The sequence below is a fragment of the Mus caroli genome, unplaced genomic scaffold, assembly GCF_978045245.1.
Source record: "Mus caroli unplaced genomic scaffold, Mus_caroli_1 scaffold_13, whole genome shotgun sequence".
Lineage (NCBI taxonomy): Eukaryota > Metazoa > Chordata > Mammalia > Rodentia > Muridae > Mus > Mus caroli.
The window spans coordinates 82415424-82443049 of record NW_028227268.1 but is presented as its reverse complement, the minus strand read 5'-3'; the positions used below and the strand labels follow the sequence as shown (position 1 = coordinate 82443049).

General features: G+C 40.7%; 1 long non-coding RNA gene across 1 annotated transcript; it reads left to right on the top strand.

Annotated features, from left to right (window-relative positions):
• Positions 1–1019: 1019 nt before the first annotated feature.
• On the top strand, positions 1020–25010 carry LOC147001561 (uncharacterized). The gene is made up of 3 exons (XR_015044873.1): positions 1020–1060; positions 1408–1540; positions 24410–25010. It is a non-coding gene; the product is annotated as an uncharacterized LOC147001561 (long non-coding RNA).
• Positions 25011–27626: the final 2616 nt, after the last annotated feature.

Genomic DNA, 27626 nt, shown 5'->3' with positions numbered 1-27626 from the left:
GCTTTGAATGTGTTGATTGTTTCAATCAAATACATCTGATAGATTTATTTTTAAATTGTCTGTCTCTGTGTGTGTGTTTCTGTGTGTGTCTGTGTGTGTAAATGCAGGTGTAGGAGGAGGTCAGAAGATGCCTATGCTGGAGCTGGGGTTATAAGTAGTTTTGAACCACCTGATGTTGGAGGATGGGAAGCAATGTTGGGTTCTTTGCAAGAGCAGCACCTACCCTTTAGCCCTGAGCCTCCTCTCTAGCCCCTGGTTATATGTGTTATTGATGTGGTCTTGAAAATGAGATTGTCTCCAAATGTACTAACCATAGAAAGTTTTTAGGGAAGACAAGTTCCATTTATTTATTTATTTATTTATTTATTTTTCATTTTTCATGTGTTTACTCCCAAAGCAAAGCTATGCCCACGATACAAACACTGATGTTCTAAGTGGAACGAAGATAATAGCTTTTTGCTTTGCAAAAACATATTTTTCGTTTTACCAATGTCTTTCTACTTCAGAAAACAAGTAAAATTATATCTCCTTCAAGTTTTCAAAGATTTAGTCTCCAGTAATTCCCTGGGATTTTAAAGTCTATAGGATTCCTTATTCCAATTTTCCATCATCATCATCATCATCATCTACAATATTAGATACTAGCAAAATATTGGACTAGGCTTGGTGAGAAACCTTGACATTCTTAAGTCATTGTTCTTTGTTAATCTGTCTGAATTGTTGTAACAAAATATCCTAGTCTGGTTGTATATAAACAACAAAAGATATTTTTTACATGTTGGGAGGCTAGAAAGTTTAAAATTAAAGAATTAGCAGATTAATTGTCAAATGGGAATCTAATTTCTTACAGACACTTGTTATTTCCATGCCAGCTTCCCATGGTGGAAGATGTGAGGGATTTGTGGGAAATCACCAATCCCATCCTTGAAGACCTAATCACATCCTAAGCATGCTTCCTAACACTGTCATCTCACAGCTGGGTTTCAACAAATGAATTGGACAGGACATAAACATTGACACCGAGACAGACCAGATGGTCCACTCCTCCCTGGGGCATGAGGTAAGCACTTTCAAGCGTTGCTAAACACAGTTAAGGAGAACCCAATGCTATTAGAATTGTTAGTTCTGTGCTGAGGTTTTGTGATGCTTTTACTCTAAACACTCTCTTAGTGCTTTCTGTGAGTGATTACAACTGTCAGAGTGGAGTCCTTTGCCAGGCTTGTCCTTTATAGCTGGCAGTCTCAAGTGGAGAACTGTCAGTTAAGTATTCCCTTTCCTGGCAACTGACTGTACTGCCCTTACGACAGTCTGGCTGTTTACTCTGAGAACACTCCAGCAGCTGCAGAGGACTTCTAGTCACAGCCCCCAGCTGGGCCTAATGGTATTCTCCCTTCTTCACCCCTACAGATAGCTTGTATCAGTCTTGAAAAACAGAACTTGGAGCTATAAAGTCCCACAGCCATCTTCACCCAGGCTAAAGGGGAGGCACTTCTACATTCCCCAGCAGGAGGTGGCCGAAGAACACCACAGAGTGTCCGGGGTAGGTATAGCCAGGTATAGAGAAATCAGAAACAAAAGATGGTGGAAAGTGTAGAGAAAGTGAGGAAGACAAGAGAACCAAGGATGAAGAGAGAGCTGTGGAGGGCTAGGTCAAGAAACTGTGGATCCTGGTTGTTGAAAGAGGTCCAGAGAGCTGCCGAGCATAAAGATAGTTTGCATACTCATACTCTACACTCCAGAGCTTCAATACCGGTCACTGGAGGAGCTACAGATCTCAATACCTGACCTCTGCACAAGGAGCTGGCACTAGCAAGTGCTACCTGCTACTAGGACTCAAGGAGAACAGTAGCTGCCAAGGGCTGGGGCTGCTGGTACTTAAAGCCTCCAGTCTAAGTACTCAGAGCTCCAGGCCTTTGGTTTTTAAGGCCTGGAGCAACAAGCCTCTGGCTTGCAGGATTTGGAGCTGAAACAGCAGGCTTTGGGCTAAGGGGTCTGAGACAGCCAATGTTAGGAAAGCATCTCCGTTACTCACAATTTCTTCTTTTTTAATGGTGTTTTGACTGTGTTTTTAAGATATATTTTAGCTCAATTTAGATCATTATACAGATAGCTTGACTGACAATTGTTTCTTGACTAGACAGTACTCCAAATCAAGTCATATTAAATTTTGTTGGCAATCTAACTCAGTAATGTTTAAGTAGTTTCCAGACTTATCACCCTATGATATCAATGACTTTTTCTCTTGCTGTGATGAAATAACTTCAGAAAACCAACTTCATTAAGGGTTGGTTGTGGACCACGTATTATGATGGTAACATTTTGTCAAGGGTGGAGAATGCATTCTGAGAGTAGTCGAGGATGGCTGGTTGCATGGTATCCACAGTCAGGAAGCCATAAGTGGTAGGGCCAGTTTGTTTTCATCTTCTACTGTGTCTTCAAGTCCACAGGAATGGTGCTGTCCACACGTAGCACTGTGTTCCCTGAGATAATCCTATCTGGTTAGACGAAAACAAGCCCAGGCAGCTGACTGGTAACAATAACATTATTCTCTGTTAGTATTCAGTGTTTTAAGATTGCAGGGTATAGACTGTATGAGGGGTTGGCAAACTATGTAAAAACATTTGTTGTTGTTGTTTTGAGACAAGGACTCATTATGTAGCCTTAGGTGGCCTGAAATTCAGAAGGATCTGCCTGCTTTTGCCTCCCTATTGCTTGGGTTTAAGGGATGTGTAGCAACTCCTGGCTCAGTAAACTATTTTTTGTGGACCAAATTTTAGTAAGTTCACTGGTATGAATGAAATATTGGAATGCTCAATCATACACTTAGTCTGTGCCAGGTTTTAAATTGATGACCAAATCGACTGGACAGTGAGGAGATGCGGTCTGATAAGCTCTCCATTATTATTTCTTACTTAATTTTTTACTTGACGTACTATTTACTTACTATTTGATCCTCAGATACAAAGCTTGGTGGCTTTTGAGTTGTATCATTATCGATGCTTTGCTTGGTTCACAGCACTCCATCTTTGAGTGCTGTAAAGGTACAGTGCAGACTCACGATGGAGGGCACAGAAATAAAACTTAATTTAGATGAATGTGACGAGATATTCAAAAGTGGCATCAAATACAAAATCTGGAATGTTTACAAGTTAAGATAGGCCAGAAAAAGGAAGAACACTCGGAGCAAGAGGGGGAGTTTTGAGAAATTTTACATCTAAAAGAAAACTTGATAGCTCCATAGGAAGAAGAGCCAAACATGGGTATTACCAATATCACTGTTATATGTTAAATAAGGTTAAGCTAATTATACACGAACCAGTGGCCTTACAACTTTTCTATAGTTAACTGGGCATATAAAATTAGATGTTATCTACTCTTTTAGGGCAGAAGTCACAGGATTTCTATTTTCATTTGTTGTTTGTTTGTTTTGAGACAGCTTCATGTTGCTTAGTCCAGCCCTGACCTTGCTTTGTTGAGATGACCTTGAACCTCTGGTTCTCCTGCCTCTATGGTCTGAGATTACAGGCATGTACCATCATTGTGTATGGTTTTATGTGGTTCTGGGAATTGAACCAAGACTTCCTGTGTATTAGACAAGCATGGCACTAACTGAACCACATGTCCACACCAGCACACTTTTTCTTAGAAGGAAATTAGCAAATAATTTGGTTTTGTTAATTCTGTCATAGGATTTTATATCTATCCTTGTAGTGTGAAGGCAGATATAGCCAATGTATATCAATGATCACTGGTTATGTTTTAACAAAACATTATTTATAAATACTAGAATTTGTACTTTACATTATTTTATAAGGTATTGGTACTTTAGATCTTTTTAAATTATTTTTTTTTATTAACAGATAAATGTATCAGAATTGCTATGTAGCTGAGGCTAGCCTTGAACTCATGATCCTTTACCTTCCAAGTGCCATGACTGTAGGCATGCAGCAGTAGACTTTGCTTTTTTCAGCAAATTAAACATGTTCAAATGATTATCTGGGGTGTGACAAAACAGGTTCAAGGGTGAATTTGACTTATGTGCCACAATTTGTAGAGCACTATGTTAGTCTTCTGTTTCTGGTGTGCAAAATTGCCATTTATTTTCTCTATCAACCACCTAGGGTGTTTATAATGGAGGGAAACACTTTTGTCCTTGAAAGTTCTTGGCATAGAACTGCACACCCAGATGAAAGATATCACCCCTCTAGAGTCATGAGAATTATTTAATTATCTGCAGTTGCAAGAAGTACAGATTTTTTTTGGAGGTTGATAAGAAATTTATCCTTTCCGTGAATAATTTTTGCTAAAAGAAGGCATGCATTTTGCATATGTAATAGATACAAGGATGACTGCATTATTCTAATATTTCTAGACCATAGGTTGATAAGTATTGATAACATTATACATTGGTTGTATCAAGTTGGAAACCCTGTGGTGGACTTTACTTTACTCTTCTCAGTGAGCTTATTCCTATTTCATGTGGTTTGTAGGATAGATCGGACTTGAGGAGATATAATCAGAGGTCACCTTCATGAGTTCATTTTAGTTCTTGCAGTGGTGGAACTCTCTAGCTTGTCAATCACTCCATCACCTTGCCCTATCCTCAACCCAAGCGTCCCTCTTTTCTGATCATCACTTTTGAATTATTCTCCCCCAGCCCAGAAGATTTCTTAGGCAAATCTCATATACTTTAAGGTAATAGAACAGTTTCACTATCAGATGTTATAAAATTTAGTAAGTCTTGCCAAGGTGTGGATGAAATGCTATCCTCTGTCCCCTGTAGGCTCATGTGCTTGAACATCTGGGACCCAGCTTGGTGGCACTATTTTGGAAGGTTGTGGGTCCTGAGTGGCAGTGGTGGGTCATTGGGATCTGGTCTTTGAAGGTTATAGCATGGTCCTGCTTCCAGTTTTGTTTTATGCTCCCCATATGTCACCATGTTTAGAAGCTAAAGCCTCAAGCTCCCACTGCCATGGATAAGAGTTGCTCTTCTGTACTTTCTCCACTGTGATAGACTAGCTTCCCTAAAACAGTGAGCCAAAAGAAACATTCTGTTCTTTAAGTTGTCTCTACCAAGCATTCTTTAAGAGTGGAGAGGTAAATAATTGACTTGAAACTTAATCAGAACGTTAATATCTTTTGGGAGAATGGAGTCAGTTTTCATTAAGAAGACCAAGAATACCCATACTACCGTAGATGGACCAATCCAATGGACAAATACATATTGGCAGCCCTTAGTCCACTGCATGGGTTAAAAACAAAGGAACACTCCTCCATTGCTTGTGGGATTACAAACTGGTACAACCAGTCTGGACATCAATTTGGCATTTCCTTAGAAAATTAGAAATAGTTCTATCTGAAGACCCAGCTATACCACTCTTGGATATATACCCAAAAGATGCCCCACCATACCACGGCAACACATGCTCCACCATGTTCATAACAGCCTTATTTGAAACAGCCAGAAGCTGGAGACAAACTAGATGTCCCTCAACCAAAGAATGGATGCAGAAAATGTGGTTCATTTATACAATGAAATACACTATTGAGCTATTAAGAAAAAGGACATGATTAGTTTCTCAGGCAAATAGATGGATCAGGAAAATATCATTCTGAGTGAGGTACCTCAGATCCAAAAGGTCATTCATGGCATGTACTGACTGATTAGTGAATATTAGCCAAAAAGTATAGAATACGTAGGCTACAACCCACAGACCATAAGAATTGTAACAAGTAGAAAGGCCAAAGTGAGGATGTTTCAATTCCACTTAGAAGAGGGAAAGAAATAATCATGGGATGTAGAGGGTGGGAGGGACCTGGGTGGAAGAGGGGAGGGGAAGAAAAAGGGGAACAGGACTAGATATGGGGCAAGGGACAGGAGAGAAGCCCAGAGGGCCAGAAGAATGAATGGAAATAAGTAGCATCGGGGGTTGGGTGGGAGGTGGGGGAGGCCTTCTAGAAAGTACCAGGGACTTGGAAGGTGAGAGACTCTAAGGATTCTTTGGGGGTGACCTTAGCCAAAATGCCCAACATTGGAGAGAGGCAACTCAGAGTACATGTCCAGTAGATAGAAAAGGCCTCTACTGCAGGGACAGGGTTACTAACCCACAGTCAAAACTTACCCAGGACTGTTCCTGTCTAAATGAGCTGCAGGGACAAAAATGAAGAAAGGACAGAGGGAAAGGCAGTCCAGTGACTGGCCCAACTTGGGATTCATCTCATGGTGGGGCACCAAGGCCTGGCACTATTACTGATTCTATGATGTGCTTACAGATAGGAATCTGGCATGACTGTCCTCTGAGATGCTCAACCAGCAGCTGACTGAGACAGACAGATACTTATACCCAACCATTGAACTGAAGTCAATGATCCCTATGGTTGAATAGGGAAAGGTCTGAGGAAGTTGAAGGGGAGAGTGACTCCATAGGAAGACAAGCAGTCTCAACTAACCCAAATGCCAGGAAGTTTCCAGAGACTGAGTCACCAAGCAGGAGCATACACGTCTGCGCCAAGAACCCTGGCAAGTATATAGCAGTGGTCAGGCCTCAGTGAGAGAAGATGCGCTTAATCCTTGAGAGACTTGAGGTCCCAGGGAAGGAAAGTCTGGGGATGGGGGGCACCCTCTCAGAGGCAAAGGGGAGGAGGAATGGGTTAAGGAACTATGGAGGGCAGGTCAATGACAGGAATGTAAATAAAAAAAAATACATGTGAAATAGGGAGGGAATCATGGTAGGGAGGATGGGGGAGGCACCGGAGTGGAGGGAATAGGAATGGGCTTGACAAAAACTCAATGTGTGTGTATGCAAAATACTTAAACAATAATAATTAAAAATATCTTTCATGGGCTGGAGAGATGGCTCAGCAGTTAAAAGTACTGACTGTTCTTCTGAAGATCCTGAGTTCAAATCCCAGCAACCACATGGTGGCTCATAATCATCTGCAATGAGATCTGACTTCCTCTTCTGGTATGTCTGAAGATAGCTACAGTGCACTTATTTATAATAATAAATAAATCTTTGGACCGGAGCAACAGAAATTGAATGGGGCAAGTAGAGGCCCTAAATTCAATTCCCAGCAACCACATGAAGACTCACAACCACCTGTACAGCTACAGTGTACTTTTATACATAAAATCAATCAATCAATCTTAGAAAAATACTTTTCATGGCTTATCCAGTTTCACTTTATCCACATTTTCCTCCTAGGTTTGTCCCCTGACCTCTCAGTTCATCTGTGCAGAAAGGTCACACAACACATACTCTCTCTCTGTCTTTCTCAATGTCTCTGTCTCTCTTTCTCTGATTAATTTTTTTTATTGTCTTGTTTCTGCTCCTCTGGAGTTGAGAGAAGTCTGTATGTGTGTGTCTGTGTGTCTGTGTGTAGTTATATGTGTCTGCCTGTGTGTATATGTGCATGTGTGTGTGTGTGTGTATGTGTTGTGGTTTGGTCTCCCTAGGCTCATAGGTTTGAATGTTTGCTCATCAGAAAGTGGCACTATTTGAAAGAATAAGGAAGTATGGACTTATTGGAGAAAGTGTGTCACTGTGGGTGAGCTTTGAGGTTTCAAAAATGCATGTCAAACCTCTTTCTCTATTTTCCTGATGCCTGTAGATTGGGATGTAGAACTCTCAGGTTCCTCTCCAGCACCATGTCTGCCTGTGTGCCATCATGCTTCTGTCATGATGATTGTGATAGTTCATATATGCTCAGCCCAGGGAGTGGCACTATTAGAAGATGTGGCTCTGTTGGAGTAGGTGTGTCACTGTGGACATGGGCTTTAAGACCCTCATGCTAGCTGCCTATAAATTAGTCTTCCACTAGCAGCCTTCTAATAAAGATATAGAACTCTCAGCTCTGCCTGCACCATGTCTGCCTGGATGCTGCCATGCTCCCACCTTGAGGATAATTGCCTCAACCTCTTAACCTATAAGCCAGCCCAATTAAATATTGTCCTTATAAGAGCTACCTTGGACATGGTATTTGTTCATAGCAGTAAAATCCTAACTAAGACAATGATACTGGATTAAATATCTGAAACTGTAAGGAAGCCCCAATTAAATGCTTTCTTATAAAAGTTGCTGTGATCATTGCATCTTTTCACAGTAATAGAACACTAAGAAATATGTATGTATATAAGAAATGTGTGTGTGTGTGTGTGTGTGTCCATATGTGTGTGATATGTCTGGGTCTCTCTGTGTGTGTTGAATTTAGAGAAAAACAAAATATTTATTTTCATTTGACTGTTGTGACTTTCATGACAAAGATAACACTTTATCTCTTCCTTATAGGAAACATTTTGTTTAAGAACAAGGACAACTTCATTAATTTAAAAGAAAAATCATACAAAGGCAGGCAAGCTTTATATCTTGGCTGCTGCCCATGGGAAGACAATGGGGAAGAGAAGGGAAAAATAGCCAAGCTGCTTAAGTTAAGCTGTCATGGGGGTTGTCCACAAGGTGCCAGGCAGCCACATAGTGGGGACGAGGGCCATAGAGAAAGAGTCAGGAAGTCCAGCATCTTCAAGCAAGAATGCTTAGAACAGAAATAGGAAGGAATAAATGGAAACATTACACTGTTTTCTGCATAACCCAGACTTATGAACTAGTGCGTATTTTGCATGGATCTGCCACAGGGCGTGGACATTCTGGGAGAGGAAAAAGTACAGTATCCCATTAAAAGAATAATTTTTGCAACATTCTCTTTAACATGACTTAAAATGAACTTCCTTCTTTGGGGGGAGGCGTGACAACTCAACCAGGTCATTGATTTGACCATTGTTAGGTCTCCACATAACCCAGAGATGTGATTCTCTTGACCAGAAGAAGCCTCACTGTAATGGTCTTTTGTCACTACTCTAACATTTCCAGCTCGGAAGAAGGGTCAGAGCCCTCGGGAAGCACCTTGAGGACCTCTTTGGTTAACCCGTGAAGAGCGAGGTCTTCAGAAGTGTCTGCCTTTCTTAGCTCCTGTGTGCTGGTAACATTCTCTCTAGATTTCTTACATCATGGAGCAAGCTATGTTTCTACCATGGCCATCACCTGCTCGCCTTCCCAAACCTCTTCTTCTGTTTCCCAGAGGAATTCTTATCAGACCCTTATTAAACTTGAGGGAAGGAGTTAAACAGAGCCCTTGGGTGTTATACATGCCTTTCAAAATTTCCTCTCCTCTCATGGTCTCTCTGCCTTTTTTTTCATCCTAACTCCGTGTTCAGGGTAAACTAAAAGTTACCATAAGACAGACTGTCCTCACTTTTACAATATCGTTCAGATGACTGTGCAGCCCAACTATGTTGGACACGTTGTATTAATTACTATCAACATTGTGTTCCATGACACATCAGAAATGGTCTTTTCTTTTGTATGTAGCTATTTGTTTATTTTCTTCCTGTATTTGCAGTTATCAAGGCAAGGATCACTTTGAAATGATCAACTTTAATATTTGTTGAATACATAAGTAGACATCCAGTCCTATTTAGTTATTAATTAAAAGTAGATTAACATTAGTAGGCTGGCTTATTCACTCAATATTAAATAACCATGTGCCAAGTTTTGTAGTTTTAGTGGAGACTAAAAAGACATAGCCTATGCTTTTTAGCTTGGTGTATGTGTATGTGTGTTTATTAGAAAATCACAGAAATACGGAATTTGTTTCAAGTTTTTGGTTTGTGCTACCAAATGAAAATGTGAGGTTCTGTCAGATGGCATAATGAATCTTAATTTCGATGACAGTGATGGGTAAGTACCTCAGGATAGGATATTTAATTTGAGCCCTGAAGGATTTATAAGAATCAAGGTAGGCCAAGAATTCAAAGAGCATGTGCAAGACACCGTTAACACAAAACCTGGTGTTGTATGGGAATTCTGAATGAATGAAATAAAGAAGGCCAATGTGCCTTGCAGCTGAGTCGGGTGGGTAACTCAGGCCAGATGAGAGCAGGAAAGCATCCTGCTACAGAAGGAGAAGCACAGCAGGCTGATTGGTTTGGCTTCATCTGAAGAGCATTTTTGGAGCTTTTGGGGGCTCGTTTATGTACAGGAGCACTACATCCTCATGTTTACATAGGAGTCATAGATAGTAAGTTCAAGAAAAAGCCTTCCACCCACAGAGTTCAAGGCTCTGGTTCAACCTTATGGTTCTCCTGCTAACTCTAGTACACTCGATGACAACACTCCTTGAAAAACAGCATGCGGCCTGATGATCCGAGATGGATTTGACCAAATGAAGCTGTGCTTGAGAGATAGCCCACTGCTCTGCAGAAACATTTTGGTACAATCCTGGCGATCTTGGATAACCTAACAGTGAGAAATCTGTCCTTTCAGTTGGAAACCATAGCAACATACCACTTAGGAGACACACTGTGTAATCTGTCTGCTCTTTGGTTAGTATTTTGCAGGCCAGTAATAATCATCTTGTTTAATGTGAGTATGTGGAAGGGCAGGCAAATTTAAGCCCAGGGCAGTGCAGTACTACCTCCGACCATGGAGAGGGTGTGTTGGGGTGTGCTTTACTCTGGGGACCCAGGATCAGTGCCTTGGGTTAGCCATGAAGAAGAAATCAGGAGTAGTAGATTTATGCTTTGTTTTCAGTACAAATTATAAGCCATTATCTAATCTAAAAGTGCAAGGATGGAAACAGGATTACTATTAAAATTACTATGACATCTTATTTATGGATAAAGTGCTCTGGATATATTTCTTACTAAGCTATAAGATCAATCAGATATTTTCATCCCAGGGTATTTTTATAATTTAATGATAAACACTCTATTCCACTTTAGACACAAACTCTTCAGGAATTGCATAGGGGACACTGGAGTCTGAGACAGGAGGATTGGGAGCTCAAGGCCAGGCTGGGCAGCATAGTGATACATGTCTTAAAGCCAATAAAGAAAAAAAAACACATAAATATTTCTACGGAGGATTTCTTGTATTTAGTCTGTGATATAGATAGCTAAAGGTAGCCTGGCATACACAGCCTGGATCATAATGGATACAAGGTTTTGCTAAAAAGCAGAGAAAAAATGATCCGGTCTTTAGGAGAGAAGATTCAAGATAGCTGTTTACAGCCCAGGTTCAGTCTGTGATGGAAACAGATGCAGACCAACGACCAAAACATGAGGCTGAGCTTGGGGAATCTTGTGCAAGGGTGATGAAACGATTGAAGGAGCCAGAGGGATAAAGGACACCACAAGAAAACCTACAGAATCAACTAACCTGAGCCCATAGGGGCCCAGAAACTGAACTGTTCACATAGAGCATGCACGGGACTGACTTAGGCCCTCTACCATGTGTAACAGTTGTGCAGTGGTGTCTTCACATGAGACTCCTTAACAACAGGATCTGGGGCTGTCTCTGACTCTGTTGTCTGTTCACTTTCATTTCCTTTTACAAGTCCAAATGGAATATTTTACCCCCATTAAAAGAAATCACTGACATATTTACAAGGTCTTGACTCTTTTCCCTTTTGACATCTGTTCCTTTGCCACAGTGTAGTTTTCTCCAGTAGCTCCCAAGCAGTCTTCTCTGTATGGGCTGATGTGGAGTGTGTTCAGATCTATCAGTCTCGCCTCTAGGACAAGTATTCTTCCGGCTGCTATGGATACCTACTTGGCAGCCTTCCTCGTTAATTCACATTCGCTTACCTGGGTATATGATCCTATACCACAGGCTGAGGGAAGCCAGAGAATGCTTTTGGAGTATAGAATTGTCACTGGATTAGCCATCCCCACTTAAGATCTGAAGATGCAGAAGGGAGTGGCAAAGCTCCCGGTAAAGACGTCCTTATGGATCTGCCTTGTGTCAGTTCCTCAACTCTCGTTTCACGCTCTTGTTGGACTGATATTCCCAGAGCACATGTGCTTCAGGAGTTAAATGTCAGAGATACAGTACAGAGCTGAACCCAGTTCCTACTTCCAAATAGCTTATAGTCTGTCATGAAAAAAAGACAAGTGCATTATAGCGTGATAAACACTTGGAGCTTTGGCTGTGTGGATTTGTGTGATAAACTTCTCCTGGATTATGACACTGAGATTTTATGGATTGTTACTGTGGCATAGAGCATCTTATCAGAACTGACAGATACCTGGATAGAGGCATATTACACTGCTCCAAGTCAGCCCTCAAGCCGTTTCCAAGAAGCACAAGATATCGGAGGCCAGTTGTACTCTGCACACAATTGCTGTAGACCTTGATCTTTCCTTTCTGATGCCTTACCAGGATGGCAGCTCAGGTGGACGTTGGTGCCGCTTGTATCCCACTTACTGGAGTCTGTGACTTGGCTGGATTCATCAGATGAGAAGTGCTCTATTTCACGCCCCCTTTGCTTGCTTTTTGGGTTTTGAGATAGGGTCTTGCTTGCAAAGTAATTCTGACTAATCTGGAACTTGCTATATAGACTAGGCTGAGCTTACTTGCAGTGAAGCCTCTGTCCCTGTCTCTCTAGTGCTGGGGTATCAGGAGTGCCATCTGCCCAGCCCCATACTATCCATTCTTACAAGAGGAGGAGAAAGCTCTGTTTCTTCCTTCATCAAATTTTTGCTAGATGAAAATACATTTGAAAATGCATAGTTTTCTTGTTTATCATCTTTCCAGAATCCTGGAACTGTTCGTGGGTTACTCATCATAAGTAGAAGTTTTCGGCAAAGAAGCTACCCCTACAACTGTGCATCTACAAGGTTTGAGAGAAGGAATTATGAGGACCGGAGAGATTTTACTAGAGCAGATTCTTAAAACACAGACCATAAGTCTGTCTTTTACCAACATCTGCCAGATGGGGGCAGTAGAAGAACATAGTTTGCTTAACTGGAGCCCCACCAACTCAAGGGTGGTACTGTTTTTATTAGGAACAACACCAAGTGTTTTGTGAAATGATTTTTGCATGCATTTCTAGGGATGGGGAATTCTAGAATCTTCTGGAAAAGTATAATAGCTTTAAAATGAGTTTTATTACTACTTCTGTAGATTAAAGCGGAATTTCTTTTTCTTTACTTTTTCCTTTTTTTGCCTTGAAAGTTAAGATAAAAAGATAGTTTGGAGGAAGCTGGGCAACAGAAGTTTAACTCCATAGTGGTCTTTGTCCAGATTCTGCTCTGTCAGTGGTTTGTGCAGAGTTGAAAACTACTATTTTCAGAATTTAGTGTAGTCATCTGGGCCTCCTGACAAGAGGCAGCTAGCTCACACTCAGCAATCCTTCAAATAGGATTATTGAGTCAGCACTGGTTTTGCGTGTTCAAGGGCACTGGTGGCTTGTTTCTTCAGGTTAGCAATCTGGTGAAACACCATTTGGCTCAGCATCCCTCCTAGAGCTGGGGCAGGTCATCCCGTCTCCCCAGACTTCAGCCAGAACTGGAGAAGATAATCCTCAGGCCTTTCCAGGTCTGGACAGCTCTGCTTCTACAGACTAGAGGTCGTTCTCAGCAATACGGCTAGCCTACTACCACACGTGACATTCCCGACACCTCAGTGTGTGTGAGGGTTTGCGCTGTGTATTTCACATCCCTTCCGCTCTGTGATCTATGAGTGGTTAGAAGGCAGCCATTTTCAGCCTTGTTCCTGGTGAGAAAGCCGCTCATTAGTTCATTGGTAGCTAGGGTGGGCCTTCCTGCTGCTTTTGTGAAATGGAATAGTCACCTGGCTGGACTTAGCAGCTGAGGTCATTTCATACTACTCTAGAATTCTTTTTCTTGCTTTTCTTTCTTTTTTCATTTTTGAGATGTGGTCTTAGTAAGGAACCCTGGCTGACCTGGATCTTGCTACATAGACTAGGATGTCCTGGAGTTGGCAGAATTCCTCCTGCCTCTGCTTTTGAAGTTTACTGACTTAGCAGGTAGAAAAGACTTGATTTCTTGTTCTACTTCCATTCTGCCTAAGGCCAATAGCACTGGAATTATTAAGTTTTCATTGTAGTTCTCAGGATGTCTTTTGCATCCGTCCCTGATGTGCATGCTGGATGGCAGGCCACAATGGTAACTCTCTCTACTGCTTACCTTGGCCTATTGCATTGTCTAAATCTCCCAGGACCTTCTTCCTGGCTATCAACTTATTACTTATTTTTCAAGTTTCCCCCTCTTGCTTCCCTGTTCTAGCCCTTACTAATCTGTTTTTCTCCTGAGTTTTTTTTTTTTTATTACATCTATAATCCAGTTTATATGATTTAGTGTGTTGGTTAGTTTTTTTGTCAACTTGATGTAAGCTGGAGTCTCACATCTGGGAGAAGGAAATCTCAATGAGAAATTCCCTTCATCCTGTAAATAGGACTGTGGGCCATTTTTTGATGGATGATTGATATGTGAGGGCCTGTATCACTATGGGAGGAGTCACCGCTGCGTGGGTGGGCCTGAGTTGTAGAAGGGAGCTTATTGAACAGTAAGGAGCACTCCTCCCCTGTCTCTGCTTCAGTTTCTGTCTCCAGGATCTTGCAGTGAGTTTCTGCCCTGACTTCCATTCACTGTATCCAAGATGAAGTAAAGCCTTTGCCCCCAAGTGGCTTCAGGTCATGGTGTTTATCACAGCATGAAAAGCAAACTAAGGCACTCATTATTGTTTTGTATTTTTTTTTTTTTTTTTGGTTTCGAGATCAGTTAGTTTTCTCAACATGCACTACATAGGGAAACTCTCAAGTTCACAGGGCACTTTTTTATTCACTTTAAGCCTCTGCTGTGAAGTGAACAGACTTGACAACCAACTTAGAGAGTTTAATAATTTCCTTTTCTTTGTCTTTAAGGACAAAGGTAGGACTTTTGTTTGCTTCACTCTGCTGGAAGCTTGCATGGGGCCGTATGGCACCAGGACAGCTAATCTTCGGGGAGTAGGCTTTCAGGCCAGTATCTGCTTCGCTCCCCTTGGTCCTGTGCAGGATCTTAACGATGCTGCTAAGAAAGGCAAAAAGGTCAATGGTGGGACAAGGTGGCATGATGATGGGAAGAGTTATTAGAGAGATGCAGCCAGGAGCCACCAAATGGTGAAGCCACTGGACACTGTAAGTACAGGAACAAATTCCTTTTTGGTGGTTTTGTAAGGAACTAGCCCTGCTGTGAGCTTAATACAATATCTTTAAATCTTATTTTGGCTTATGTTTTCCAGATTGTAAAATAACAAATCTTTGTTGCTTTAAGCTCTTGCTTTCTTAAAAAATTACATCTATCTATCTATCTATCTATCTATCTATCTATCTATCTATCTATCTATCTATCTATCATCTATCTTTATATATTAACTAACTAACTAATTAATTAATTATGTGTGTATCTGTATGTCTGCCACAATGCACGATGTAAGTTCAATCACAGTTTGGGACTTGGTTTTGTTTCACTATGAGAGTCCTAGAGATCAAACTCAGGACATGAGCTTGGTGGGATGGGTTTTTATCTGCTGAGCCATCTCACAGGCCCGAGCCATCGATTTTGTAGTGATTCCTTTGTACAGCAGTAGGAAAGGTACACACGGATGGATAAGCAGCTCTATTTAGCATACTCACTCCCAAGGCTGGTGTGCAGGATGAGTCCAACGGCTTATACCGAACTCTTACTCAGCTGAAACAAAAGTATTCACCTTCAAGGAAGAAATAAATGAGGGCATGCTCTAACTGCTGTCCAGAGCCTGTACTAACTGAGTAGGTCAGGAGCAGTGGGTGACCAAAGCCACATCCTATTGAGATTTTTCTCTATTTTGACAAAGCAGGAAGAATCTGAGGGGCTGGGGCATCACTGCATAGTGTGCTGTGGGCATGGGCTACCCATGGGATTCCCATTTGAGGATGTTCCTATGACTACTGCTACTACTACTACCCTAATAGAATTCTTCCCAATTACATCTGTTTTCTAGGTACAACCAGGACCAGCAGCAACTCTGGAGTTAGCCACTGGTAGACACGCTTGTGCTTTGTGCCATCCATGTAGTTTATAAGCAGTGAAGAGTGTGACTCTGCAGCTGACTCAGCTCTCAATACCATTATTACACATTTCTTTGAGCTAGGGAATAAATATTCCCCCGGGAGGCATGCTCAGTTTCGGAGCACAATGAATAATGTAGAACGACTTGAGTTTGACAGTGACAAACAGAACCCATAGCTATTATGAGCTTTGCTGAAGAGCTAACAGACAAAACCATCCATGAAATTTTTTTTTTTTCCTGAGGACACGCTGGCGAGCCCATCCATCAAGCCCACTCTGCCTCCATTCCTGTCTCATCCCATGGGTTTTGGCTGCTAAATCAGAGGCCGAGAATCCTGAATAGTCGAGGAACTCACCTGGAAGCCACTTAACACAATGATTAACGACAAAGATTTGTGCTTAAGAGCTCTCAAGCACTTGCCGCGTGACCTTGGATAAGTCATTTAACTTATCAGAGCCATTTTCCTACTTACCAAATGGGTTAATCGCCGTTTCTCATGTGCATACATTTTTTTTTATCACAGTATCAGGCTCAAAGGAACTTGTCTAGACTTTTCCAGTTATAAGTAGTCAAAACATATTGCAAACTAGATAAATGAGAGGAACGTTTCACACACCTGGAAACCAGAAGGCCCAACATTTGGATTTGGCATATCCAAATTCCATAGTTCAAGAAAAGCCACTGAAGACAGGCTTTTTTTTTTTCTTTATTCTTTCCTTTCCTTTCTTTCTCCTCCCCCCTTCCTCCTCAACTTCCTCCTCTCTTCCTCCTCCTCCTTTGTCTTTTTTGGTAGAGATTGATTAGCAGCCATAGGGAGAGAAAGAACGCCCCCCGTTTTTGCTTCTGGAGTTACTGTCTGCCCAATCCTGAGAGACCCTGTCTTGGTTTCTGCTGTGCATCTCTGAATCTTAGTCACTGTAATCTAAAGAGTATGTACTCAGTTTAGCTAGGCCTGCATGTCATACTGGCTCAAATAGGTTTGTTAGTGTATAATAAAAAAGATGCAAACAAATTGAAACAAAGAAATTTTTTTTCCATTTTTTTATTAGGTATTTAGCTCATTTACATTTCCAATGCTATACCAAAAGTCCCCCATACCCCCCCCCCCACTCCCCTACCCCCCCACTCCCCCTTTTTGGCCCTGGCATTCCCCTGTACTGGGGCATATAAATTGAAACAAAGAAATTTAATCACGTTCATGGAAAACTTAGTTCAAGTAAAGATAAATGCACAAATGATGCTGCTGAGCATCTGAGTCTTCCTGTGCCTCTGGACTCAGTGTACATTTCAAGGCTGCATGCTGCCCTGGCAGCTGAAAGTTGTCTCTTCCAGGGTTCTAGTGATTTGTATCTCACATCATATTGTCTTTATCGACACAGTGTCTTTTGACACTTTCATACAATTTCTGATACTAGTTCATTCTTACCTGGTAATATGCCTCTACCAGATCTTACCATATGGCTAGGGAATGGGGTCCATCTAGTAGTATATTAAGCTGAGAGGTATTCACTCATTCATCTAGAAGCATAAAGAACAGAAGATGAATAATAGATTGACTTGTTGGTAAAGGAGGGAGAAGCTGGAGGGAAACTAGCCTCTCCAGGCAAGCATTAACCTGCCCAGATAACAGGTTATGGTCTTCTGACTTATGAAATATTAATAGAAAAAAAAAGAAAGGATGGGAGGTAGATGTAACTGCCTTACACTATGTATTAGTTATTCTATTAGAATCTTATCTGTTCATTTAACAGAAACTGGAGTCCTTAAAAGATATGGCGTCTTTACTTTAGCAAATATAATATGTGGCCAATGCAGTCCTAACAAAACAGGACTAAGTTCTTTATAAACGTAGATGCGAGGAGGAGTTAGAAATGTCGCATGTTTGCAGTGGTTTGAATGAGAAATGTCCCCAATAGGTTCATGTATCACATCTGGGCCCTAGTGGTGGGGCAATTTGAGAGCATTATGAAACCTCTAGAAGCTTGCTGAAGGAAGTCTATATGGGTGGGCTTTGAGATTTTACAGCCTTGCTCCTTTTTCTATTTTCCTTCTCTGCTTCCTGTGTGCAAATGAAACTGTGATGAGCCAGCTTCCAGTTCCTGCCACCATGCCTGTGTGTTTGCTGTGCCTTCTACTACGATAGACCATATCAGTTCTGGAACTATAAACTAAAATAGACCCTTTCTTCCCTAACTCTGTCAGGCTAGTTTATCATAATAAAGTAACCCATTGTCTTTGAGCACAGATATCCTCTGACTACTGTCTTAATGGTGTTTTAAAGTAATTGTGTTTTCTACAAACACATTTTTCCATCTTAGTATTTTTTTATTCTCTATCCCAAATTTTGTTAGAGCTCTTTCCCATATGATACTCAATCTAATACCCTTTAATACACTACTTTGTGATTTGGTGACCCCAAAATGTAAAATGATCATTGCTGCTTCACAACTGTAATTTTGCTATTCTTAGGAATTGCAATGTTAATCTGGAGTACAGCACTTCTAATATGTGACCCCTAAAGAGGTTGTGAGCACAGGTTGAGAACCATTGCTTGTAATCACTATTTCAATAGCTTTCTTGAGGTGCTGTCTTTGCTTTCAGCTACTTCAAGCTACCCTCTTGTTGGGTTCCATTTTGCCTACTTCTGTGAAAGCCTGCCTGTCAGGTAGATTCATGTCAGGCCACGGTCTACTGGTAGATTTATTGACCTGCTGATAACGGGGAATACACTTGAATCTCAAGGTGAGGGACTGAATGTTCTGTTAATCTTGGAGGAAGGAAGGAGGAACAATAGGGAGGCCTGTGGATGGGTAAAGATATCGAATGTAACATCAGTTTTTGTCTCTACTGGCTTGTGACTTTGTTTCCCGTGATGCTGTAATGTATATCAAACATAAGCTTATTAAACTTGAGTCTGCTGCAGCGCTGACTGGACAGCCCCTCTGATTTCTAACCTCTGCTTCTGAGTCTTCTTTTCTGTCTTTCCTATAATCCTCATTCCCCCCTCAGAGGACTGTTGGACTTTGTACTGGCTGGACTGGTACACTCTTTTGCCTAGGAAAGCTAATTAGAGAAGCAATGTCTCTTAAAGTCCATTCCCCACCCCTGTTAAAGGACTAGGACCTTTCTGCTTGGCATCATTCTCTATATATACTAGGCCCCATCTGCCTGTCTCTTCTTATTCTGCTGACTCTAGCAACCTCCATGTGTCCAGCTGCTGCTCCTTTGTGGCTTAGTCTATCCCTCAGTGGTTCAACTCATCCAGTTTCAGCACCCCGTTTCTGGCTATATGCACTTGCATTTATTTTCCCTTTTAAAGGACTCTTGCTTTCTTTCACAGAAATGATGTCAGTTTGTAAGAATTCTATTAAAATTAGGAAAACATCTGAGTATTTTCTAAGTGTAACTCTGTAGTTGCCTTTAGAACAACTCAACGGTATACCTGGTCTAGAACAGAACTGAATCTGTTTGAGAGAGAGGAAAAGCTGGTTAATGAAAGATGGAAAAGTGGGTGACTTTCAGATCAGTCTGATAGGATGTCCTACTGCCTGAGTTGTTAATAGGAGCTCAACTCTGTAATGGGATTAGGACAGACTCACTAGAAAACAATAACTTTGCAATGCAAATTTATCATTTAAAATTATTCTTTCTTAAGGCCTCACCCCAGAGAATCTATGTAAACTCATTGCAATTGTGCCTCCAGTAAACTGGCTTTGGTTAATGATAACCTTGATGGGACTATACTTTACTGTTATGTTTTAGTAACTATATAACTATTTCCAGAAAAGCAGGTCACCTAGATGTTTATGAGTCAGAAGTCTTTATGACATGCTTAAGGGAAGATCAGTTTGCCGGGGTTTTCTAATCTTTCCCTCTGTATCACCCACAGCCAGAGCCTATGCTTATGTGTGTGGAATTCTTTACTTTCTAATTGGATTGGCAGGTAGGAGAAAAGGACACTTTGAATTCATTGTTTCTAGGGTGGTGGAAGAGTAGTCTGGAGAAAGTGGGAATGAGAATTTTATGTCCCGTGGTGGGCAAGAACTGAAAAACATGTGAATGCCAGTGGTGAGGGAGAGAAGTGTGTGTTGAAGCTAAAGAATATAAAGGGCTAGGGAGCTACCCCGATTTCAGAATTTCTGGAAGTCTACTGACCAGATTGGATGTCTTTATTGATACAAGGGAAAGGCAATGAAAAGACTCAACCAAGGGACTTCTACCTTTTTCCTTTTTTGATGTGGTTTTAAAATATCACATTGGTACAGGGAGACAGGATTGTGCAGTATACAAATAACAGCAAGAGTCTAATCTGAGAATGATTGTAGTAACCTTGCCAAGAGATACTGTTAGCCTGGAGATGGGTAGTAGCTATAGAGACAAGGAAAAGTGAGAGGCAGAAGATGTTAGAAGTAGAAGAGACAGATGATGGAAGCAAAAGATTTGCAGGAGTGTGAAGGAAAACAGTCAAACATGACCAAGATTTCTGGTTTGAAAAATCAGGCCAAGGAAAGATGATGCCATTTAGTCTGATGTCAATGATAGGGGAAGAATAGGTAGGAAATCCTAAACATGAGGTTTAGTTGGGGTATAGAAGTTAGAATTCCAAACAAGCAGTTTTGGAATACATGTCATATTTCTAAAAGTTCACTGAAAAGAGAAATAGATTAATGCCATAGGAATAGGTCATGAACCTGGAAATATTGTGGGGGAAATAACAGGTGTGGAGGAAGGATCAAGGCGAGGCTCAATAGCTTAGCAGTTTGGGCAGAAGAAATGCAGCACACCACATGTTTGCACTATCTGTTGTATAGACATTGCTTTCCCCTTTCCCTTCATCCTTCAAATTTCAAGGCCCATGTTTGTCATTCTGGCTGCCTTCAATCACAGAGCTAGATTTTGACTAGCACTTGTTATTTTGCAGGTGTTCCAAGGTGAAAAATCCACACTTTTCCTTATAGTGGCAGAAAAGCAAATTCTGTTTTGCATCATAAAGTTTTGTATTTATGACAATTGTGTCTTCTAAGACACACTGAACATCATCTAGATTATTCATAATACCAAGCACTGTGCAAACAGTTGCTACACTTTTATGTCATCCTGACTGGACGAAGGGATGAATAGGTAGCTAACATCTTAGTAAGTATTATATTGCTGTGAGGAGAGACCATGATCAAGTTCTTTCTTTCTTTCTTTCTTTCTTTCTTTCTTTCTTTCTTTCTTTCTTTCTTTCTTTCTTTCTTTCTTTCTTTCTTATTTATTTATTTTCTACACAATACTCCCTTTTTAATTTTATTTGTGAGATTATAATATGTTTATAACACTTGTCTCTTGGCTGTCCTCTTTTGAAGAGGGATATTCTATGTGGTACAACACTAAAGAATTTCTTTTTCCCCCTTTTTTCTTTTAGATATTTTCTTCATTTAGACTTTAAATACTATTCCCTTTCCCTGTTCCCCCTCCAAAATCCCCTATCCCCTCCCCTTTCCCCTGATCACCAACCCACCCACTCCAGCTTCTGGCCCTGGCACTCCCCTATACTGGGGCATAGAACCCTCACAGGACCAAGGGCCTCTCCTTACATTGATGATCGACTAGGCCATCCTCTGCTACACATGCAGCTAGAGCCATTAATCCCATCATGTGTTTTCTTTGGTTGGTGGTTTGGTCCCAGGGAGCTCTGGGGGGTACTGGTTAGTTCATATTGTTGTTCCTCCTATAGGGCTGCAAATCCCATCAGCTCCTTGCGTCCTTTTTCCAGCTCCTTCATTGGCAACCATGAGTCTCTGGACTGTGCCATGTCTTGACATTGCCTCACTTCCCACTTTTACGAAGGATGGCTGATTCTGCTGTCACCCTCATGGAGTTTTTGCAAGGTTTCCACTGAAATGGATGTCTGAAAATCCGACAGCAGTGTCATTTCAGAAGTTGAGACTTGTTCTTTTCAAGTCCTTCCATGTGGCTTTCAGGAGCTTAGTTCTTCACTTGTCTTTATCCACTATCAGAGAGGAAATATGGAGAAAGAGGGCTTCTCCAGTTTCCCACAGAGAAGAGCTCCATCTTGGAAGTGTCAAATATGGCCCCTGCTTTTAATAAAACTCACACCATCTGTGTTCTAACACAGGATGATCAGAGTTGCTGCTTTTTGAGATGCTAAGAAAGTGTGTGGAACCACTATTGTCTTTGACAGTATCTGTGATTTTGTATCAGTACCTGACTACTTTGAAGCTTTACTAAGATCGTTGCTCAGGAAATTACACTAATACATTTCTCATACATAAAACAGCAGTAAAATGGCAGGTGTCACTCCGTATAAGAAGCTCCAATGAGGTTTATTGGAATAAGAAAACTACAAAGTCATGATTGGTTCTTGGGGTGGTGAGAAAAGTATTAGAAAAAAACACAATATATGGAGATCTATACATGGGGATTTTCATTAAAGTCTGGAGTGGAACTTCTTTAAGAATGAAACTAAGTCATAGTTGACCAACACAAATGGTTGCCATTTTTGTGTGTGTGCACGTGCTTTTTGTTTTGATTTTTAAAAAATTTTACACACACACACACACACACAGAGGGAGGAAGAGGGAAAGAAGGAGAGGGAGAAAAAGAGTGAGAGGGAAAGAGAGAGAAAGAGGAAGAGGGAGACTGAGAGCATGCACATCAGCCTAAGAGGGGTTGGCAAGGGCACTGGAGACTTTTCAGAAAGCAGCCTTCATCTCCACCCCAAATCCTGGAGCAGTCTCCTTGTGGAGACTTGATCTAATCCCCAGAACAAAAGTTTGGCTTTTTATAACCTTTGAGGAGGTGAGAAGTTTCACATCATGTGCTTTAGTTTAGCACAGAATATGTAAGAAAGAGAACGGAGGAGCTGGGTGCTGGTTAGGACCCTAAATCAGGGGATACGATTTGGCCACAGAATAGACTGTTTCTTAACTCTTGAACCCAGGAAGAGGTGCAGGGAGGCATGTCCTGATAAGACTGTGGGATCCGACTTAAAATGCAGGCCTCTGTTCTAACACACATAACTTAGAGGTCAGTCTCCAGGGATGGATGTATTTCAGTGTTTGCTTTGGATGCAAGAACCCCTAGGGATGATTCCTAGGACCTTAAAAAGAAAACAAGAATAAAAAAAATAAGAAACAACCTTTCATGATGTCTAGCAACTTCAAACTGTGGACCACACAATGACCACATATTAATTTAAAATGAAGTGTGTAGCAAATCTGAGGTATTTCTTGCAGCACTAGCCTGTGTTGTATAATGCAACTTTTGGTAGCTTTGGCTCTGAATAAACCGGTTCATTTTGTACTGTGCATGCCATTAAAACACCTAAAACCAACAACTGCCTAAAACACCTTGGCTCAGAGCAGAGTCTACTGTGTGTTAGGAATTGCAGTGTTGTATTGGATATACAACATTTTCTGCTCTTATAGAAGCATTATAGTTTAATTGTGAAAAGCAAAGACTTTTAATATGTTCCTACTGTCATTCTTCAGCGGGTACGTATCAGATTTATGTGACTATATTTTTATGTTAAAATGTTTAATTAAAAAAACCCTTGTTTGAGTCATTGCTTTGAGTTTCATAAAAATATGTTACATGCGTTTTGGCTTGGACTTAGGACAGAATGTACCAGTTTATGAACTGGCTATGAGCACACTTCTGACACTGTGTACTACCGTACTTGAAGCAGCCTTCCCAGCCTTGATGACCTACCAAATCAAAGTTTCAGTCCATTCTCAAGAACAGTGAAGGTGCAGCGCACTGTGCAGCATCAAGTATTCACCCAAGAGTTAGGCAGCAATATAACAGTAAGCAACATAGCACCTTATTAACATGCACCTTTCCTTTAATCTTTAAGAAGTGTATGGAATATATTCATAAATTTATGAAATACATACATATAATTATATGTATAGCAAGAATTGTTTTAAAAACATATTTCCCTATGACTTATTATCTGTAAATATTAGATTTGTATATCTATTTTATAGACCTATATACCTGGGTTTTCATGAAAACGTCTCCAATGAAAAGGGCTTACAAGTTAAAAATGTGCAAGCAACTCTGTTGCCATGGATATGTTTTTGCTGAGAAAGAAAAAAAAAAGGGACAAAAATTTAAAAATGTAAGAAGAACTATCAGACTATTTGGTTGGGATGAAGAGTTCTGGGAGAGGAGATTGGGAACGGGGACAACATTTAGAATGTAAATAAATAAATAATTTAATAAAAAACCTAATTGGAAGTTTTTTTCTACATCAAGTGAAAAATTTAGGGGGAACTGTTTATGTATGAAAAAAGATGGTGGCTCATGTGGTTGGCCTTCAAGTTGGAGTCTATTGGCTTTTGATTGGTGCATTGTTTCTTAAGTGAAATGTATGATTTATTTATTTATTTATTTATTTATTTATTTAGGTGAAATGTATTTATAACACAATGGAAAGAAAAAGCCTCCCCCAAATCTGACACCTTTGCAACTAGGATTGCTCAAAACTTTTCTTTCAAAACTGTTCACAGGACCTGTTTATCTCAAAAGTGAAGACAGGCTGATCTGCATTCCGCAGCCGACTGCCCAGAGCCTCTGCAGTGTGAAGATTTGAAATTGACTTTCTCCCTGGAGGGTGTTCCTTGGAAGCAGGAGGGGAAAGAAAAGACAGCTAAGCCAGGACATCTTTAAAGATCTCTCTGAAGCAAGATACAAACCGTGCTCTTTAAACAATGTATTTCCAATCTTCTGAGGTGTGACCTTACCTACTTTGAGTGAATACCAATGAAATCAATGCTCCCTTGTGGGACAAACAGAACCTCTGGGGCTCTCACGAAGACCAGAAAGGAATATATGAAGGAAATAATAGTCTTTCCTGAGTCCTTGGCAATGTTGCTAATTCTATGGTTGGAGAGAAGGGAGGAGTTGAGACATAAACTTCAATCTTGGAATTCACAAAAATTTAGGCTCTTACCATAATATTGACATTCAGGGGTTTCTGGACAGAAGTATACTCCATTTTCATCAGGAGGACTGGTCTTCACACATGATTTACTGTATCTATATTTTTACCAGTATGTCCTTGTTAAGGACCTGTATGTGATGGGAAGAATCAGGTTCAAGTCCGATTGTCATTGGTAGAGCTCCATGCTCTAACCTGCTTGAATCTCCTTCCTATGCAGTAAAACAACAACAATAAAAACCAGTGAAGAGTTTCCTGATAAAAGAATGTATGAGAATCAATACAGTGTAGACACTTGCTTGTTGCAAAGATTCAATGTTTGTCTTCTCTGTCTCTGTCTTTCCTGATTTTCTGTGTGTCACTTTATCACAGTTATGACGAACTTTTCCCTGAACCTTGCAGTTTCTCCTCTGGACAATGATCAGCTATTTTTCATTATATTTCTAAGTGTGTCTGTTATTTATGTTAGAGCAGTTTTGGTATTACAGTAGTGACTTATTTTCTTTTTAGAGTGGGCAACTTATTTGAGTGTTTAATGTTTTGTTTGCTATATATTTGGGGACAGATGATTTTTTAATCTGTATTTCTTTCTCTCTCTCTCTCTCTCTCTCTCTCTCTTTTAGTTATTTATTCTTGTCTCATACATTATACCCCAGCCACTGTTTCTCCTCCTTCCAATGCTCCTAGCCTGATATGCACTATGAGAGGTGAATAAACTTACTTTTTGTGATGAAGAAAAGGATACAAACGGAAGACCATTTGAGGGAGATACTGTAAATTCAAGTTTTATCCCCAGCTGCAGTTGATAACACACAAACGAGCTGGATGGCTAGTGCTTGTTGTCGACTATGTATAAGAACTCATTTCATGTTGTATCTTCCCTCAATTTAGTTCTAATATTGGCTCACCCTTCAGCTGGCTGGAGCACATCCTTCAGTAGGACATTCTAAGTGATGCTTTGTAGACTGCACCCAAGCACAGCTTGATGCTCTCTTTATAGAGAGGAGGTGGTTTGGATACCAAATTATTGGGTCTCGTTTATATACTCTCTTCAAAATAATATTTAGTGTTAACAGTGGATCCAGCTTAGCTTTAGTTCACTGAGCAATTGGAATGCTTTGACTTCTTTTAAAAATATTTTTAAAAATAGAAAAGAATGTTATGAATTCTTTTCTATTTTTAAAAATCATTTTAATTCCCAAATATTTGTCATGATGCTTATAGTTTATGGTCTCTATTGATTTTTCCTGGAACGTGGTATACACATTCAACCTTCACTCTCATACTTTTTAATAAATTATGATAATATATTGTTAATTATTGATGTTTTAGCACTAGAAATATTCCCCTATGTGTTCCGTGTTTATGTAGAAAAATAGTAAACACATTCTTAGTGGCACAAGAATATTATGTTGTATATATATCATAAGACAATGTACTGTTTGGAAAGAACACTTTCAAAGAAACACAGTGTAGAGGGATTAGAGAGACATCGTTTCCCTATCAAGTTGAAAAATAAATTTTCTTAATTAAAATGGAAAGCTAGGCATGGCGTGGCTTGTTCCTGTTTAGCTATTGAGGAGGTAGGGGTGTAATCCTAGATGTGTGGTCTTAACCTGAGTAAAGCATTACTCGATTACTGCTCTACAGACTTACCAAAGAAAGAGGAGGAGGAGGAGGAGGAGGAGGAGGAGGAGCAGGAGGAAAACCAAGTAAACACATAGGAGAAGGTAAAATTTATTTGATTTTCCTCTTGAGGGGTGATTCTGAGGAAAATGGTAAGTTCACCAAATGGGAAAGCTATGAACAAAGGGATGGCATTGAGATGCTCGACGATTGCAACTTTATTAGTTCTTTCTCCTGTGCAATGCTCTCAGAACATTGCCAGGAAGACTTGTATCCTGAACAGGAGGAGCCTGTAAATTCGGATGGTTGGTTACTACACAACCAAATGGCCCAGTCCTTTCAAGCCATGTGTATGTATGTATTACTTTGCTAAAATTGCAAAACAGTAAGTCAAAAAGAACTAAGCCTGTTAAACCATCTGCTTGTTGCAGAAAGGAAAAGAAAAAGCTTGCCATAAAACAGATAAGGCAACTGAAAGGCCCATGGGGAGATGCTTTAGAAGTTTCTGCCTTTAGTGGCAGAAATTCTTGCATCTGTAGGGATGCATGTAAAGAGAGTGGCAACAAAGATTGGGGCAGGATTGAACTGGGGAAATAGACTTGACTGCAGATGCCCTTCCTTGAGATTTTTCGAAAATGTTTGAAAGCAAAATCAGTGCTCGTCAGCACCTTCACTTATACTGCTGAGACTTTTCCCGTTTGTCCAAGTTGCAATGCAGCACCACTTCCAGAGGTCGCACATACTTCTCATATTTGCTCATGTCAACTATTTAACCCAAACACTCATTCATTCATTTATTCAAGAAGCCCCTCCCTTTCCCACCCGGCCTCTCCATTGCAATCGCTGCCACCTCTGGTGCCCCTCTCACAAAGTCCCTCCTCCTATAACCCCCTCACCTTCTACTCTGAGACAGTCCCCCACCCCGCATGTGCTCCCCCCACCCCCTGGGATTCCACCACGTTGGCAGATCAAGTCTCTGCAGAGTTAGGCCCATTCTCTACCACTGAGGCCAGTCAAGGCAGTACTGTTGGGGAATGGATTCCACAATCAGGTGACAGCTGTAGGGATAGTTCCTGATTCAGTTGCTGGGGAACCCACATGGAGACTGAGTTGTGTATCTGCATCTATGCTCCTATATGACATTCAGAGCTGTTGTAGGT